Genomic DNA, 18,012 nt, shown 5'->3' with positions numbered 1-18,012 from the left:
AGTATAAAATTGAAAACTGAATAAATCACGGAATAATGTAGACAGAGAGGTACAAATTGACACACATGTTTGGAATGACATGCGGTTTTATCGGAACCAAAAAAATTCAAAAGTTCGAAAAATGTCCGACAGATGGCGTTTCATTAGATCAGAATAGCAATAATGAGCATAACAAAGTAAGACAAAGGAATGATGATGTTCTTTACAGGAAATGCTCAATATGTCTTGGTGAGCGAGTGGAACAGACGATTTGAGAAACCATCTACAAAGAGGAGTTCTGAGCAAGGGAAGAGGAATGAAGTCATAAGGCGTTTCTCTTCTTCATGACAATGATCAGCCGCACACTGCATCTACAGCACAATGATTCTGCAGAATTTATGATGAGAAGCGTTTGATCACCCACCATGCAGCATGGACTGGCCTCCCACTGATTTTTATCTCTTTGCCCATAAGAAACAGAGGACAATGACAAAGGCAACGGGCTCCAGACCAGCGTAGAGACCTGGCGGAAAGCACAGACGACTGCTTTCTATGATTAGCGTATTGGAAAGTTAGTACCACGCTACTACAAATGTTTAAGTCGGAGCGGCAACTGTGTAGGGAAATATGCGAAATTTGTAGCTAAACGCTGCAAATAAAACATTTTTTTCACTGTGGTTTCCATTTTGCGACCAACCGGATCTTGAAAAAAGTAGTCTTTGTAAAGTAGGTAGGCATCTAGAAAAGGAATTAAAATACATGGTAAGGAAGAAATTTGCTGACGGCAGTGTAAATCAGTCATAGAAGCTAAAGCACTTGGAATGTCAGTTGACCTTGCTATTACTGGCTTCAATAGAAGTGTTCCCCTACACTTCTTACACTCTTCAGCTCCTTCGAGTATCATGAAAGTTATTCCGTGATATCTTAAACATTCATGGCGTCCTGCCGCTTCTTCATGTCTGTGTTTTCCGTATGTGACTATCTTCGCTATTTCTACAAATACACGCCTCATTCTGTATCTTAATATGAGTAACTTTACGTCAAGGGTAATTTGTTCAAATTTCGTCATCTAATTCTTGGTGTATTAGGAAATGAGGCGCTAAATGTAGGAGACGAGTTTCGCTAGATGAGCAGAAATACAGCCTCGCCTTTTATTGACCCTTTAGCCCGAGGACCTCCTCCAACATCCCACTGCTTATTAAATACTTTCGTTGTGTAAGCCGTAATTTTTCCCGAGGCTATGCAGCTCCACTTTATGGTTAAATGATGATAGTGACCTGTTCGGCCAAATATTCCGCAGGTACATATTCCGAAGTATATTGTCATCAGGAGAAACAAACCGGAGCGTGAAATGTTAGATCCCTTAGCTGGGCCAGTAGGTTAGAAAATTTAAAAAGTGGAAAGGACAGGTTGAAGTTACGTACAATTCTGTGGCAGGAAGAACAGGACTTCTGGCCAGATAAATCAGGGTTATAATTACAAAATCAAAATGAAGATTTGAAAGTGGGTCTATGCCTGAAACAAGTTCTATTGATTAACGGAAGTTTCAGACCCAAGCTACTCCAGCACGCTGGAAGTTCGTGAAATCAAATAGGGTTAATGCAGCACTTTAATAATGAATAAGAGAACAGGAAAGACTGTAAGCTACTATCAACAGCATAGTAAGAGCATTATCGAAGCCAAGATAGACAGACAATCACAATTTACATGCTAATTACCTCTATAGATGATGAAGAGATTGGAGAACCGTATGATGAGATAAAAAAGTTTTTCAGATGGTTAAGAGAGACGAAAATCTAATTGTGATGGAGGATTGGAATTCGATAGTAGGAAAAGAAAGAGATGGAGAAATAATAGCGTAATATCGACTGGGGGAAAGGAATGAAACAGAAAGCTGCTTGGTAGAATTTTGCATGGAGCACAATTTAATCATCGCTAAGATTTAGTTTGAGAATCGTAAAAGAAGGTTGTATACGTGAAAGAGACCTGGAAACACAGGAAAGTTTCAGACTGATTATATAATTGTAAGAGAAAGTTTTCGGATCGAAGATATTCCCAGGGGCAGATGTGGACTCTTCAATTTATTGAGATGGACTGTAAATTAAGACTGAAGAAGTTGCAAAAAGGTACGAAATTAAGGAGACAGGACCTGGATACGTTGAAATAACGAGAGTTTGTTGGGAATTTCAGAAAGAGCATTAGGAAAATGTTGACTAGAGAAGGGGAAATGATTACAGTGGAAGACGAATGAATAACTTTAAGAGAGAAATAGTGAAGGCAGCTCAGGATCAAATAGGTAAAAAGACAACGCAGGTAGAAATCCTTCCATAATACAAGAGATAGTGAATATAATTGATGAAAGAAGGAAATATAGAAATGGAACAGATGAAAGGAATACAAACGTCTGAAAAATAATAGTGACAGGAAGCACAAAATGGCTAAGCAGGAATGTCGGGGTTTAGGAACGTAACTCACAATGAGAAAGATAGTTACCGCTTACAGGAAAATTAAAGGAGCCTTCGGAAAAAAGAGAAGCAGCTGTATCAGCATCAGTAGCTTAGATGGAAAACCACCGTTAAGCAAAGAAAAGAAAGCTGAAGGAGAATACAGAGGGTCTATATAAGGGAGATGAAGGCAGTATTACCGAAGTGAAAGAGGAAGTATTGTCGAAGTGAAAGAGGGCACAGGGGAAGATACGAAGGAAGATACGATACCGCGAGAAGAATTTGACGTAGCTCAGAAAGATCACAGTTGAAAGAACGCCCCAGATGCATACGATATTCTGATCAGTTTAACAAGTTAGAGTTGCAAAATAGAAATAAGAATTGTGTACACAATTATGAGAAAAATATTATAAAACGACCTCAGGTAAGGATCAGTTTGCGTTTCAGACGCATGTAGCGACACACAAGGCATGCTTATCCTACGGCTTATCGTAAAAGATAGGTTAAAAGAAGAAAACTTACATTCGTGACATTTGTGTGGATAAAGATTTCGACATTGTTGACTGGAATGCCCTCTTTGATATTCGGAAGGTAGCAGCGGTAAAATAAAGGGAGCGAGCCGGCCAATGTGGCATAGCGGTTCTAGGCGCTACAGTCTGGAACCGCGCTACCGCTACAGTCACGGGTTCGAATCCTGCCTCGGGCATGGACGTGAGTGTTGTTCTTAGGTTATTTAGGTTTAAGTAGTTCTAAGTTCTAGGGGACTGATGACCTCAGCAGTTATGTCCCATAGTGCTCAGAGCCTTTTTTGTACAGGGAGGGAAAGGTTGTTTGCAAATTGTACAGAAAAAAAAACTGTAGTTATAAGAGTTGATGGGCACGAATGGCAAGCAGTGTATGAAAAGAGAGTGAGACAGTGTTGTAGCCTATCACAAATGTTATTCAATCTATTCATTGAGCAAGCAGTAAAGGACACTAAAGAAAAGTTTGGAGTAGTAATTAAAGTTTAGAGAGAAGAAATTAATAATAACATGTTTTTAAAAAGCCATTACTACACATAGGCAAACGTCCTGCTTGGTGCTTCACGTTTCATGTTTGTTCTGTGCGCCAGTGAAGTTTGGAACCGTTCTGGCGGATGGTAGAGCCGTAGTATAGCGTCAAAATGGCGTCTACATACGACTCGAGTTACAAGACGCGTGCTGTTTTTGAATTCTTGTATTCAGAAAAGGAAACCGTGGTGAACATCTATAAACGTTTGTGTGCAGTGTATGGCGATTCTGCAGTTGATAAGATTACAGGCAGGCGATGGGTAAAAAAAGTTACAGCCTTAGTAAATGCAGAAGCAGATCTCCTTGATCAGCCAAGCTCTGGACATGTTGTCACAGCCAATGCTCCATGATTCACTCCTATTACCCACCGTTATTGACTAGTGGATTATAGCCTAACAGTTTAAAATAGTTGCACAGTGTGCAACTGATAAAAGCTGATTGGTTAATATTTGCACGGGAGTTGTTTCGTATCAAGTGGAATAAAGCTAATTAGGATGTCAGGTAGCAATAATCAGTACATACAGGGTGATCAAAATGTGAAAACTTAATAAACCACGAAATAATGTAGATATAGAGGTACAAATTGACACATATGCTTGGAATGACATGGCGTTTTATTAGAACAAAAAAAAAAGTTCACAAAATGTCTGACTGATGCCGCTGGACAGCAAAACGTCAGTGACTGCGCATGACAATTGTGTATAAAAGGAGCTGTAACGAGAGAAAGAATCATATGCGCCAGTAGTCGCAGCATGTTGACGTTACCTGAAAAGGTTCTTTTTGTGAAGCTATATTATCAGAATGGGGAATGTGTTAGTTCAGCGTTACGATCCTATCGCCATATTAAGGGGATTCTAACGGGTAAAGGTCCGTTGACAAATGCAGCTGTGGCGAGAATGATTTCGAAGTTCGAAGCCACGGGTTGTTAAGACGATGGATCCCGTAGTGGCCGACAGAGCACAAGACGTAATGCTGCTGAGACAGTTCAGTACGAAATGGTGACTGTAGCGGGTTCGTCTATGCACGAGGAAGTCAGCCCTCGTGCAGTCGCACGTCGCACCGGCATTCCATACACTACTGTTTGGCTGGAACTTAGGCTTACCCTCTGATGCTATCCGTACAAAATCCAACGGCATCATGAACTATTACCTGGCGATTTAGTAAAGCGGAGGGCATTTCCGGGGCATGCGTTTCAAAAGATGGCGGAAGATGACGATTGGTTGAGTAACGTGTTGTTGGCCGACGAAGCTCATTTCACGCTCCGAGGGTCTGTCAACGACCACAACTACAGAATGTGGGCTACCGAAAATCCTAGAACTGTCGTGGAAACTCCACTGCACGACGAGGAAGTCACAGTATTGGTTGGATTTATCATATCCACCATTATCAGGACTTTTTTCTTCCAGGAAATGCGTGATTCTGGTTTTGTAACAGCTACCGTGACGGGTGAGAGGTATGCCGATATGTTACAGAATCGCATCATCCCCAGCCTGGCTGATAAACACCTGCTGAAACGTACGATGTTTATTCAGGATTGCGCTCCACCCCATATTGCTAGACGCTTGAAGGTTCTCTTGCGCGCGTCGTTTGGTGATGATCGTGTGCTCATCCGTCACTTTCGTCATGCTTGGCCTCCCAGGTCCCCGGACCTCAGTCTGTACGATTATTGGCTTATCGTTCGACATTGCTAGGGATGCTGAAAGACAAAATCAGACGCCAATGCCTCACCATAGCTCCGGACATGCTTTACAGTGCTGTTCACAACATTATTCCTCGACTACAGCCACTGCCGTCAGGAAACACGATCGTCGTGAAGTGGTGATATTGAACTGCAAGTGTTCCCCAGAGCTTAATGGAGCCGCCGCCTGCTTTTCTCCGTCCCTCAATACAGGTATCAGGGAGCTGTCCTCTTGTAAGACGACGGATTCGCGCCCTCTCATCGGCATTCTGAAGAAGGAATCTGGATTCATCAGACCATTTAACGCTCTGCTACTGTGACCATTTCAGACGTAGTTGTAGATGTTATGGTGTTAACTTTGGCACTGCAGCTGTAGCGGTTATGAGCTAAGTACTGACAAATTTATTTGTGCTCTGTAATACTGTTATTAAATTTAATAGATTTCAGCGGTGTTGCGTTCTGTTTGTTGCGAAATAAAGACTTAATAAACTTTTGTAATCGTTCGCTCGCTGTGTTTTATAGAGTTTTCAGTGTGTTGAAGTCGTTTAGTAAATTTCGTGCTTTAGTTTTCAACTGACGTTTATTATTCTTTGTAGTGAAATATTTCAGTAAAATTTTCATTCACTGTTTTAACTTCGCTTAGTGTCGTTTTAATTTTTTGGTTTTAGCTAGTAGTTTTATGAAGTTTGGCTGGTATTGGTATCGGCTGTGTTGTAGTAGTATTAATACAAGTAACTGCTTTCTTAGTACGCAGAGAATTTCGAGACCATTATTGTTGGTTCTTAAATAGTTCTACTGGTGTAACTGAACTTTAGTAACGTAGACGTATAGTTTTTTTCTTAAGTAACTGTAAAATTTACCATGAATGAAACCTGTGGGCTCTGTCGTAGGTTTGTGAGTAGTGGATTACGGTGTGGGATTTGTTCAAAGTATTTTCATTGGGGGGAATGCAGTGGGGAAGCCAGTGGTCATTTTAGGGAGATCCTCTCCTGGGAATGTAGAATCCGTAGTAGAAACAAGTTAATAGAGGAGCAGAAGTGTAAGATCTGTGCCCTCCGAGTGCAGTTACAATGCTCAAAGGAGGAACTAGATAGGCTGAGGAGGGTGAAGGGTGGTGGGGAATGGGAGCTGGTAGTTGGCAAGAAGGTAGCTAGGAAGAGGAGGTATTCTGATAGTTTTACTTTGCATACATGCAATAGATACGACCAACTGTCAGAGTTGAGTGGAGAGAATCCTCGTGTAGCCGTATATGTAGGTAACTTGCAGCAGTCCTCAGCAATTAGGAGGCCTAGGTTAGTTGCAAAGTCTAGTAGAAAGAAGGTTCTGCTGCTAGGTAGTTCCCACGGTAGAGGTGTGGGCCAGCAGTTGCAGGAAGTGTTGGGGAGTGAGTACCAGGTCACCAGAATTGTGAAGCCTAGTGCAGGGTTGGCTCAGGTGACTGAAAGCATAGGGGAGTTATGTAAGAATTTCACGAAAGAGGATCAGGTAGTGATAGTGGGTGGAGCAGGGAACAGTCTCGATAGGGACGGGGAATATGATGTCAGTGGTGACTCGGTTAAGATAGCTATTCAAACTGGTGGCACTAACGTGCATTTCGTGCAACTGTTTCAGCGTCATGATCGGCCTCACCTTAATGCGGCTGTTAGGCGCGTTAATGTGGGGCTGAGGAGGGCACTGATGGCGGAGGGCATGGATCACATCTCATTGGTGACAGTTGGGTCTATCAGTAGATGGGATTTCACTAGGCATAGCCTGCACCTCAAAAGGTATGAGAAGGGGAGGCGGGCTAAGCTTATAGGTGACAGTGTAGTGGGTGGTGCTGGTGGTGGTAGTAGTATCACTCATGGAAAAATTCCTGTAGTAGTTGGTGTTAGAGCTGCACCTTTTTTAGACTGAAGTCAGCTGATAGGTATACCTGCTTTAAGGAAGCCCCTCTAACTAAGGGATCACCTCCAGAGGATCTAATGTTTCCAAGTAGAGAAGGAATTAGCATATTTCATCAAAATATAAGAAGTGTTAGAGATAAGGTTAGTGAACTGCTCACAGATGTTAACTCTGAAATTACTGGTGTATCAGAGCACCACGTAAATAATTTGATAATTCAGAGGCTTCCTTTACCAGGCTACAGGTTAGCTGGCTGTTTCTCAAGGAGTTCCTTGCAGGTTGGGGAGTGGCTCTGTACGTAAAAAACAGTATTTCATTTGAGTCCATAGACGTATCACGACACTGCACTGAACAGATATTTGAAAGTTGTGCAGCATTAGTTGAATTTAGTGAAACTGAACTTCTAATTGCTGTTGTTTATAGGTCCCCTAACTCCGACTTCAGAGCATTTTTGCTTAAGCTAGAGAGGGTTCTTGATTCACTTTGTAGGAAGTACCAGAAAGTAGTTATATGTGGTGACTTCAGTATTAATTTTGTACATGATTGTTCAAGAAAAAGGATGTTATCTCCTAAATTCATATGATCTGATGCAATCTGTGTTTTTTCCAACTAGGGTGCAGGGGAACAGTAGCACAGTCATAGACCATATTTTTATTAATTCTTCATTACTAGATGGGCATTCTGTTAGTAAAAGGGTGAATGGCCTTTCAGACCATGATGCACAAATTTCAACACTAAAAGGTTTTTGTACTCAAACCAATGTCGTATTTAATTAAAAACTACGTAGGAAAGTTAATCCAACAGCAATAGAGAGATTTTCAAAACTTGTCAAGGAACAAGAGTGCCATGATGTTTATAGTGCCAATAATATAGATGAGAAATACAATGCTTTCCATAACACATTTCTCATGCTCTTTTAGAGTTGCCTTCCATTAGAACATTCTAAACGGGGTACTAGCAGTAATAGACAGCCTGGTTGGCTGACTAGTGGGATAAGGATATCATGTAGAACAAAGCGGGAATTATATCAAAATGTTAGAAGTAGTCACAATAAAGCTACAGCAGCCCATTACAAACAGTATTGTAAGGCGCTTAAAAATGCTATTAGCAAGGCAAAAAGTATGTGGTATGCAAATAGAATAGCTAACTCACAGGATAAAATTAATGCCATATGGTCAGTTGTGAAGGAAGTATCTGGTCAGCAGCACAAGGTCGATGATATAAAGTCAGTTCGCAGTAATGATATTTCTGTTACTGATAAATCAGATGTATGTACAGTATTTAACAACCATTTTCTGAGCATTGCTGGTGAATTAAATAATAAATTTAGTTTCTACTGGAAATCATATAAATTTCTTAGCAAATGCCTTTCCGAGATTGACGACTGAAATACTCCTCTGTGATACAGACAAGAGGGAGATTGAGTCAATAATTAAATCACTGAAGACTAAGGACTCTCATGGTTATGATGGAGTGTCTGGTAGAATATTAAAGTACTGTGCTGCACATGTTAGCCCTGTATTTATCCATATTTGTAATTTTTCCTTTAGGAATGGTCAGTTTCTAGAGCGATTAAAGTACTCAGTAGTAAAGCCGCTTTATAAAAAGGGAGAAATGGATAATGTAGATATTTTTAAACCTATTTCTATGCCATCACTGTTTTCAAAAGTTATCGAAATGGCTGTTGGTTGGTTGGTTGTTTTGGGGAAGGAGACCAGACAGCGAGGTCATCGGTCTCATCGAATTAAGGAAGGATGGGGAAGGAAGTCGGCCGTGCCCTTTGAAAGGAACCATCCCGGCATTTGCGTGCAGCGATTTAGGGAAATCACGGAAAACCTAAATCAGGATTGCCGGACGCGGGATTGAGAAAAGGCTGTGTATGTAAGGTTAATTGATCATTTTATATCACACAATTTGCTATCAAATGTACGGTTCGGCTTTAGAAGTCGTTTGACAACTGAAAATGCGATATTCAATTTTCTCTGTGAGGTACTGGATGGGCTACACAAAAAGTTTCCGACGCTTGGCGTATTTTTTGATTTAACAAAGGCATTTGACTGTGTTGATCTCACAATATTGCTCCAGAAGCTAGACCATTACGGAATAAGGGGAGTAGCTTACAAGTGGTTCACCTCTTACTTTAGCAACAGGCAGCAAAAGGTCATTATTCACAATGTTGATTACAGCTGTGATGTGGGATCTGAGTGGGGTACTGTCAAGCGGGGGGTGCCCCAGGGATCAGTGTTGGGGCCGCTCCTGTTCCTTATTTATATAAATGATATGCCCTCTAGTATTATGGGTAACTCTAATATTTCTGTTTGCTGATGACACTAGCTTGGTAGTAAAGGATGTTGTGTGCAACATTGACTCGGTTTCAAGTAGTGCAGTACATGACCTCAGTTCATGGCTTGTAGAAAATAAACTAACGTTAAATCACAGTAAGACTCAGTTTTTACAGTTCCTAACACACAATTCAACAAAAGCTGACATTTTAATCTCACAGAACGGGTATATGATTGGTGAAACTGAACAGTTCAAATTCCTAGGTGTTCAGATAGATAGTAAGCTGTCGTGGAGAGCCCACATTCAGGATCTTGTTCAAAGACTTAATACTGCCATTTTCACTATTCGAAGAGTATCAAAAGTGAGTGATACTTCGACACATAAATTAGTCTACTTTGCTTATTTTGATTCACTTATGTCGTATGGTATTATAGTTTATGGTAACTCTTCCCATTCTAGATGGATATTTTTGGCTCAGAAACAGGCGGTTCGTGCAATAAGTGGTGTGAGTTCACGAACCTGTTGTCGACCTCTGTTCACGAGTCTGGGTATTTTGACATTGGCCTCTCAATATGTATATTCCTTATTGTCGTTTCTTGTTACCAATATTAGTTTATTTCCAAGAATAAGCAGCTTTCACTCGGTTAATACTCGGCAGAAATCAAACTTCCATTTGGATCGAACTTCCTTAAGTCTTGTGCAAAAAGGTGCGCAGTATACTGCTGCATCCATTTTCAGTAAGTTGCCATTCGAATTCAAAAATCTTAGCAGTAATCCACGCGCTTTCAAATAGAAAATGATAGTTTCCTCATGGGTCACTCCTTCTATCTGTCGAGGAGTTCCTTGATAAATTAAGCTGATTCTCATTGTATTGCTGATAGAGTTTGCTTAAACTTATGGACTGACTTTTTTTCAGGTTCATGTACATTTATTTTTATCTGTTATTACTTTTATGTTGTAAGATCATGTACTGACACGTTCCATGACCTTGGAGATTTGCTTCTCAATTTGGTCCAACGGAACTTGACATGTAAATAAACAAATAAAAAACATACGTGGTCGTAGGCTGCAGACGCTGTTGGTAGGAGTATTCGGTGCACAGTGTGTTCAGATAAACTTCTACTCCAGCCAGTACTGAAGTCTGAAGTTAGTTCCGCCGCAGATCGCCACCTGCCCTGTTTTACAAGTCTAGTGGTAGCCGCTCAACTCCACGACGCCTGGACGTGGTTTCATCTTGATTTCGCCACTTATTGAGGACACACACCATAGAACTCCCCGAACACCGAGAGGTCGTGCAGTTTCCGAAATGCTCATGCCGAGACCGTGATTTTCTCCGCGTCACACACGGACAGCACGGCCACTGATACTACATGCACCATGCGTCCGTCTGACTAGAAGTCATTCCTCACCAGGATGGGATTATATCGATACTACGTCGGTGGCCATAACCGGTAATTAGTGTATTTCAGAATTACTAATTATAGATAAAGTACACATTTATCTCATCTTGACCTCTTTAAAACTTCATGAATATAACTTTAGCTTTTGTAATGCAAAAGGGCCGATCAAAAAGTTTTCGTTCGAAGGCCGAAGAGTCTACAAGAGGTATGGCTATCGGGCAAAATCTCTGGAAGCATTGAGGCAATCATCCCTCTGGAGCACCAGATTGAAGTTACCCTTTTGGTAAAACATCGTGTCCTGCTGCCTGGAGATCACTACACAACCCCGTCCCAGGGAATCATCGATCCCCTTTTCTAAGGGACCGAAGGTGTGATAACAACACGGGGAGAATAAAAGATATGTGATCGAGTGTCTCCCAGTTCAGTTGGCGTAACATCTGCGTTACGACATTTCCGATATGGGGATCTGCGTTATCATGAAGTAGCAGCAGCACTTTGAGAGAAACTAAGTTTCGCCTTAGCCGCAAGCCGTAATTTTTACAGCGTTGTGCAGCAGCGTTGCCCAGTAATGGAGATTGCAGGTTCTTTGAAATCAGTGATCAGTGTGCCTCGGTAATCAAAGAACAGGGGATCGTCACCTTTCCAGCAGATGGATGGCTCACGAACTTCGTGGGACGATGAACAGCACCACTGCATCGTCGAAGCTTTCGACTCCGATTCCCAGCAGTGGCACCAACTTTCGTCGTCTGCAACAATGCGCTCAAGGAAAGCGTTGCTTTTAACACTGAAACACATCAAGTACTCCACACGAACAGACATTCCGTTTGCTTTTGTTCGGCGTTCACCAACCTGGGGTAGCCACCAGCTGCACTCTTTACGGTAGATCCTGCCGGATTGTGTGTTGCACGCTGCCGAAGTTGATGCCAAGATCCTTCGCTAATACACGAATGGTTATGCGCGGGTCCACCCTAATGGCATCATCAACAGCCCGCTTGTTGTTGTCCCCATTGGATGAGGCTGACCTACCACATCGACTGGCGTCCTTTCTCGAATAGCGACCTGCACAGAACTTGGGGCACCATTCCACAAGGGTGGTTTTCGACAGACGCGCTCCTCCAGACAAATTCTTCACTCTCCGATGGCAGTGTTTTTCCTCCGCCAGCCAAGGAAAGAATAGTAGTTCGTTGGTCCTGTATTGACGCATTTGGTAATAACGACGCGATAGCTTACGTTTCTGCATTTAACGTAAGCACGTCTGAATATCATACACGAATCGTAGTTGCGCTACGTTGCGTATCTGCTGGAGCAACGCCCTCGAAGCCTTATTTTTTATCCCCGCTTGTGGTAAAATATGATAATTGAGTTTCGTTTAATCAACGTGGTTTATCTAAATTCTCTGCTAGTCAATGTGTTTGTGAGTGCTTACGGATGCTAAAATAATCCTACACCGAATATAACTGGATAACATTGTAATTAACTTCTTGATTCGATTCCAATTATCTCGTCAAAAATTGCATTTAAAAGTTTATGAGCCATGCTATTCATATTGCATAAATAAATGCCCTTGCTCTCTCTTGTAGCTTAGGGCGAGGTTCTGCCTGACAAATGGTGGTATTTCAGACGACATTGCCTGAATAGTGCGCTTTAAATTTAAGTTGCGGAGAAGGATAAGAGGAACATCTTCCTTGACTGAAATCCTTTCGGCAGCCGTACCCTGGCTCAACTAGTGACGCTTTCCTTTACAGATTAGTGTCTTTTGCTGATGACGAAAATTGTCGCTATTTTGCCTTAGCTCCACAGCGGTCATTAGCTGCAGAATGTTAGGAGGCGATTTGGCGTAATACATATTCACTAAAGATGGAAGAAGAATTACAGGATATGTTGAATGGAGTACAGAGTAATGAGTACAGAATACGGATTGAGAGTAAATCGAAGAAAGACGAAAGTAATGGGAAGTAGCGAAAATAAGGACAGCGAGAAACATAACAACCTAAATTGGTAATCATCAAGTAGAGAAAGCTAAGGCATTCTCCTGCGTAGGCAGCAAAATAAATCGTAACGGACGGAACAAGGAGGAAATAACAAACAGACTAAAAAATGGTTCAAATGGCTCTGAGCACTATGGGACTCAACTTCTGAGGTCATCAGTCCCCTAGAACTTAGAACTAGTTAAACCTAACGAACCTAAGGACATTACACACATCCATGCCGGAGTCAGGATTCGAACCTGCGACCGTAGCGGTCTCGCGGTTCCAGACTGTAGCGCTTAGAACCGCACGGCCACTTCAGCCGGCAAACAGACTAAAACTGAGCAGTAATATCAAACATTGGCTTTAATTTGTGGAAGAAATTTATAATAACGAATGTTTGCATCACAGAATTATATTGTAGTGAAATATGGACTGTGCATAAACCGGAACAAACGAATGTTTAAAATTACGTGAACTGATTGGCTAAGGAATGAGGAGGCTCTCATCAGATGAAGCATGAGGAAAGTAATATACGGAAAAGACTGACAAGAAGAAGGAAAAGGGTGGTAGGACATCTGTTGAGCTGTAGAGATTAAATGGAAATGGAAATGAAGTCCCATGCTTCTTGACAGAGCATATGCGAACGATGCGGGAGACCCGCACCGCCGTATTAGGCAAGGTCCTAATGGAGGTGGTTTGCCGTTGCTTTCCTCAGACCGTAATGGGGATAAATGAGGATGATGAAGACGACACAACAACACCTAGTCGTCTCATGACAGGTGAAAATCTTTGACCCCCTCGGGAATCGAACCCGTGGTCCTGTGCTCGGGAAGCCAGAACGCTACCGCGAGACCACGAGCTGTGGACGGAGAGTGTAAATTCTGTAGAGGAATGCAGAATCTGAAATACATCGAGGAAGAAGAATACGTGGTGGGGTGCATCAAACCGGTCAGAAGACAGATGACTAAAAATAAAATAAAAATGGCATTACTATCCGAAGTCACTCCTCGAACGCTGACATTTCATCGTTTACCTTAATCATTAATTACAAACAATTTTCTAAGCAATTTTTCCTTGTTCGTAAATATCTCTCTATGCGTTACAATTTTCACACATGTCTGTATGGCATCGACGTAACATTGAGTTTAAAAATTTTTTAATGCAAAGACTTTATACCGGTAAACCGTCAAACACAGCGAAATTTTTATAATTTCTGTGTCACGTTGGTTACCTTGCTTCATATTAACCTACAGATGCAACTCAGGATGCTCAAATGTATGCAATATCACTGTGTGATGTACTTCTCAACAGATTGCAGCAGTAGTATGCCAATTCTTTTTTCACGTTGGAGTTTCACTACCAGTCCTTTACTCTGATTAATTGCGTGGGGACAAACAAATGTCACGAGAGTGCGCCAGTACATTGATTTAAGTAGCACGCTGTAATCAATTTTAGAACTGCAAGAGGTGTATTTTCTGCTGTAATTTATAGAAGCTGAAAGCAGTTCACGAACTTGCTTTGTGGACGTTAACACTGTGCGCCGCAGGGTAAACCAAGGTAAACAATTGTCAGTATTGCGGATCTGGAAGACTGAAGTTGTTTGGACTGCTCGTGGCAGCTTATGTGTTTTATGAAGGAGTTCATTGGACGGAAGGAAAAGAAATTGGCTTTAAAATCTCGTCGAAGACAAGGTCATTAGAGACGAAGGAGATCCGCCCTATCATTCCACCATTTGTCTAAAGCAATTTAGGGAAACAACAAAGAAACTAAAATCTGGATGATCATACTGGAATGTCAATAGCCGTCCACCGAATATGCGACCACCGACTGGAAGCACATCAACACCTTCCGTAAAATCATGATAATGACGTTGAAAGGTTCTCTGTTGTGAAAATGAAACTAAACTTCAGTTCATGTAAAGCAATACACAGATTTGTCACTGGAAATACATTGAACATATTGCTTTGTGAGGTACCGATTTTGCTTTTTGCATTGGGCTAGCCATTCGAAATTCTCCGCTAAAAATTCTTTCATTTTGGTACTTCTTTTTTGTATTCTTTCATACAGATGGTTTCTGCACACGGTAAGAGTAATAACGTCGATCATAAATTATATAGTTACACTTCACAGTGAACGTAGTTGTGAGATGTACTAACTGCGCTTATTGTTTTTGATTTTATGAATACTCGACACACAGTATCAACGCCATCTGCCGTCTATGGGTAAAATCCATTGACTATACGCTTGTAATGTTGAGATGACGCATGCAGTTGGGACTCACTTCAATCGTTATATCAGAGATGTACCCTTACTCTTTTTACGTTCAATAATAAAAGGAGTAGGTTTATATTAACACGATAGAAATCATCACTCACTCACTCTCTCTCTCTCTCTCTCTCTCTCTCTCTCTCTCTCTCTCTCTCTGTTATAGCCCTTACTGTAAAAATTATAACTGAGACATGAATTCCTTTACAATTAAATAACATTATGATTTCTGAGTGAGTAATCCTGTTATGACGCTACTGAAAGAGTATACTTTTGGGGTGCGTCCAGCAGTTCACAGGTCGTTCGAACATTTTTCCAACGCCTTTCATGCTGCCCTTTCTGTTCTGTTGTTTGAGAGTGGGTCCCGCTCGAAGTGCACCTAACAGAGAGGGTATTAACTGCATTACAATTAATGAATAAAAAACAGTATTATCATTATTGCATAGAAAAATAACTAATTTCCAATTCGGATTTGAGTTTGAGACTCGGTCTTATTAATCATATGTCTTGCATCACTCCAACTACCACTTAAATATTTACTATTTATGACGATAAATTTCGATGATATTTCAGATTTGATAGGTAATGTCCTGGCGAACGTCATATTGATCGTTGATCTTCATGGTTTTGGAAGTGAGCAGTTTACACAGGCAGCGTAGATGTGACGACGAGTGCGACCTGCGACCTTCGTTTGGGAAATGGATGGCATCTGTTTTTTGGGAAGTCTGTTGCGCTAGCTATGTTGATTTCCTAGAGCCGTATACAACCATTATCTGTACCTGTTACATTGATACGCTCTTTAAGACCTATAAAAAAGTAACTCTGGAATATTAGCGTGGACAAAAACTGTTGTTTACTTACAACAAGATTACTATAGGCCTCAAAGGCTGAAATTCCAATATCGTAATCACCACTCAAAATATCAGTGCCCGATTTTCGCTTATTCTGTAAACTGAATGGAGTCTTTCATTGACCGTAACAGTGATATACTGGAAAAATGCGAGCGGTAGTGTTGAGATGTTTGGGGGCACTGAAGATAAAACCCACTCGTCACGACTTCATGAAACTTTACCATCGACATCTTTACGACAATCTGTTGAATATGGTGGAAAATGTATCTCAATAAATAAGAAATTGTAAGAACATTTTCTTAGCGCTTTTTACAGAAGTCCATTCACTCGTGTTGTCAATCACTTATCGCAAAAAGCTCGTGAACTTTTTAATGAAAGTTATCCATTTATAACAAACAAGCAAAAGAAAATGTTTCAAAAAGTTATGAATAAACGGCTTTGCTGACAGGCTGATCTGTAGTGTTGCCCGAAGTGTAGGTTGGGCGCGAAGGCAGCTGTTTGGTTTTCAGCTGGCAAGCCTGTTTATGTGAGAAACCTAAACATACTCTTGCGATAACAGCACAGCATAGCTCAAGGTCTAGGGTGTATTGGAAGGTACCGATTTCGTTCTGAATAGGTGAAGCCAATGAATGTGAAAGCAAACAATTTGCATTTGGTGGTAGACTAACCCGTAGCATCCCCAAAAGAGAGAGTAGAAGATAATAGTTTGGTAGTGAGTTGGCAAAGCCAACGTTTGTGAAAGCAAAATATTTTATTATGGTGACAGATGTAGAATAGCCCAAGGTGGAAGGTTACTTTCTGGTTGTGACTTGGCGAAGCTAACAAATGGGAAAGCAAAAAATCCGCGAATGGTGGCAGACCTGTCTGTGGCGTGTGGCGCAGCAGTGTAGTGTAGAATCTTCTCGTTAGGAACATCCGACGTTTTCCCTTGTATGTCGTGATTTGCGAGGCTGTGGATAGGTAGGAAACTAGAGGTACAACTTCAGTTGGCTGAGGCAACTATTTGCTACAATCAGTAATATAAATTTCTAATTTCACGGAACCGTCAATCTCTAACCAGAGTTACAGTTTGTTGTGGCTGCTTCGTAGCAGCGCACGCTCCCCACATGTAAAAATGTGACATTGTTCGACCAATGTGATTCCGTATCGAGTGTTGTGACGTATTGCTAAATATGGGTCCATACCAAGGCGACTATCGTTCACCAAGTCTAGGTCAATCTCGGAAATGTAGTGCTGTTGGTCCTTCTAAGTGTAGCTGCATCTATAAATTAAGCTAAGCCAGTTTACGGCCGTGGATACTGGAAAACAACACGAGAGAACGAGCAGTGGAGTTGTCCAGATGGCAGGGTAGTAGCGTAGTAAATGCGCAGTTCACATTCAAGCGGAGTGCTTTGGTCGGTGCTTCGTTCTGCGTTACTTGAAGATGATGAGACTTGTCACAAATTTCGGCATGTCTGCACGTAAGGTGATGACTGTATTTCCTTCTGTTGGTAAGTGTGTAACGTGTGGGTGGTAAATAATTTGCAACAGTTAGTGGGGCCTCGGGTCGTAGTTCAAATAGACGAGGCGAAATTTGGGAAAAAGAAACACAGCAAAGACCGTCAAATGGTCGGAAAGTGGGTGGCATTCTGCAAGCGTCGAATAAATTCTTGTTGCGCACTCTGAATTTCGGAACAAGAAAGTATTGATAAGAATAATGAAGGAAATGATCCTCCTTGGGACAACGATCATGAGCTACTGATTCAGTTCATACAACACCTAGTGAGCCTACTGAGGGTTCCCAGCAACTTAGAGTGCACCACAATTGGAATTTTGCAGATCTGAAAAATCGTTCCGTTCACACAAATACTTGCCGGGAAACACTGCTTTTTAAGCAATTTTTGAGCTCACTGTGCGCTCAGAAATGAAAAGAGCGACGTGATGTAATCGACAGCCACACACCTGTGCAAAGCTTCATCGAATTTTTACTTTGGTTTCCATTTCACTCACTATCTGACCTTACTTTCCGAATAGCCCTTGTATTTCCCGTCAAGCACGTCACTCGAGGGGAATATTACATCACTTTTTCGTTGAAGGGTACCAACCTTAGCCGCACAGATGAACTCTGATGCAATAATTCTTTCCCAAAATGTTACAAGTACGACTGTCGAGTACAATCCTTGCCATTTGTGGAAAACGGCGTTTTCACTTTCCTCACCAAAAAAAAAGG

Source organism: Schistocerca piceifrons, chromosome 7 (genome assembly GCF_021461385.2).
Source record: "Schistocerca piceifrons isolate TAMUIC-IGC-003096 chromosome 7, iqSchPice1.1, whole genome shotgun sequence".
Lineage (NCBI taxonomy): Eukaryota > Metazoa > Arthropoda > Insecta > Orthoptera > Acrididae > Schistocerca > Schistocerca piceifrons.
The sequence above is the reverse complement of the archived record's forward strand: the minus strand, read 5'-3'. Positions refer to the sequence as shown.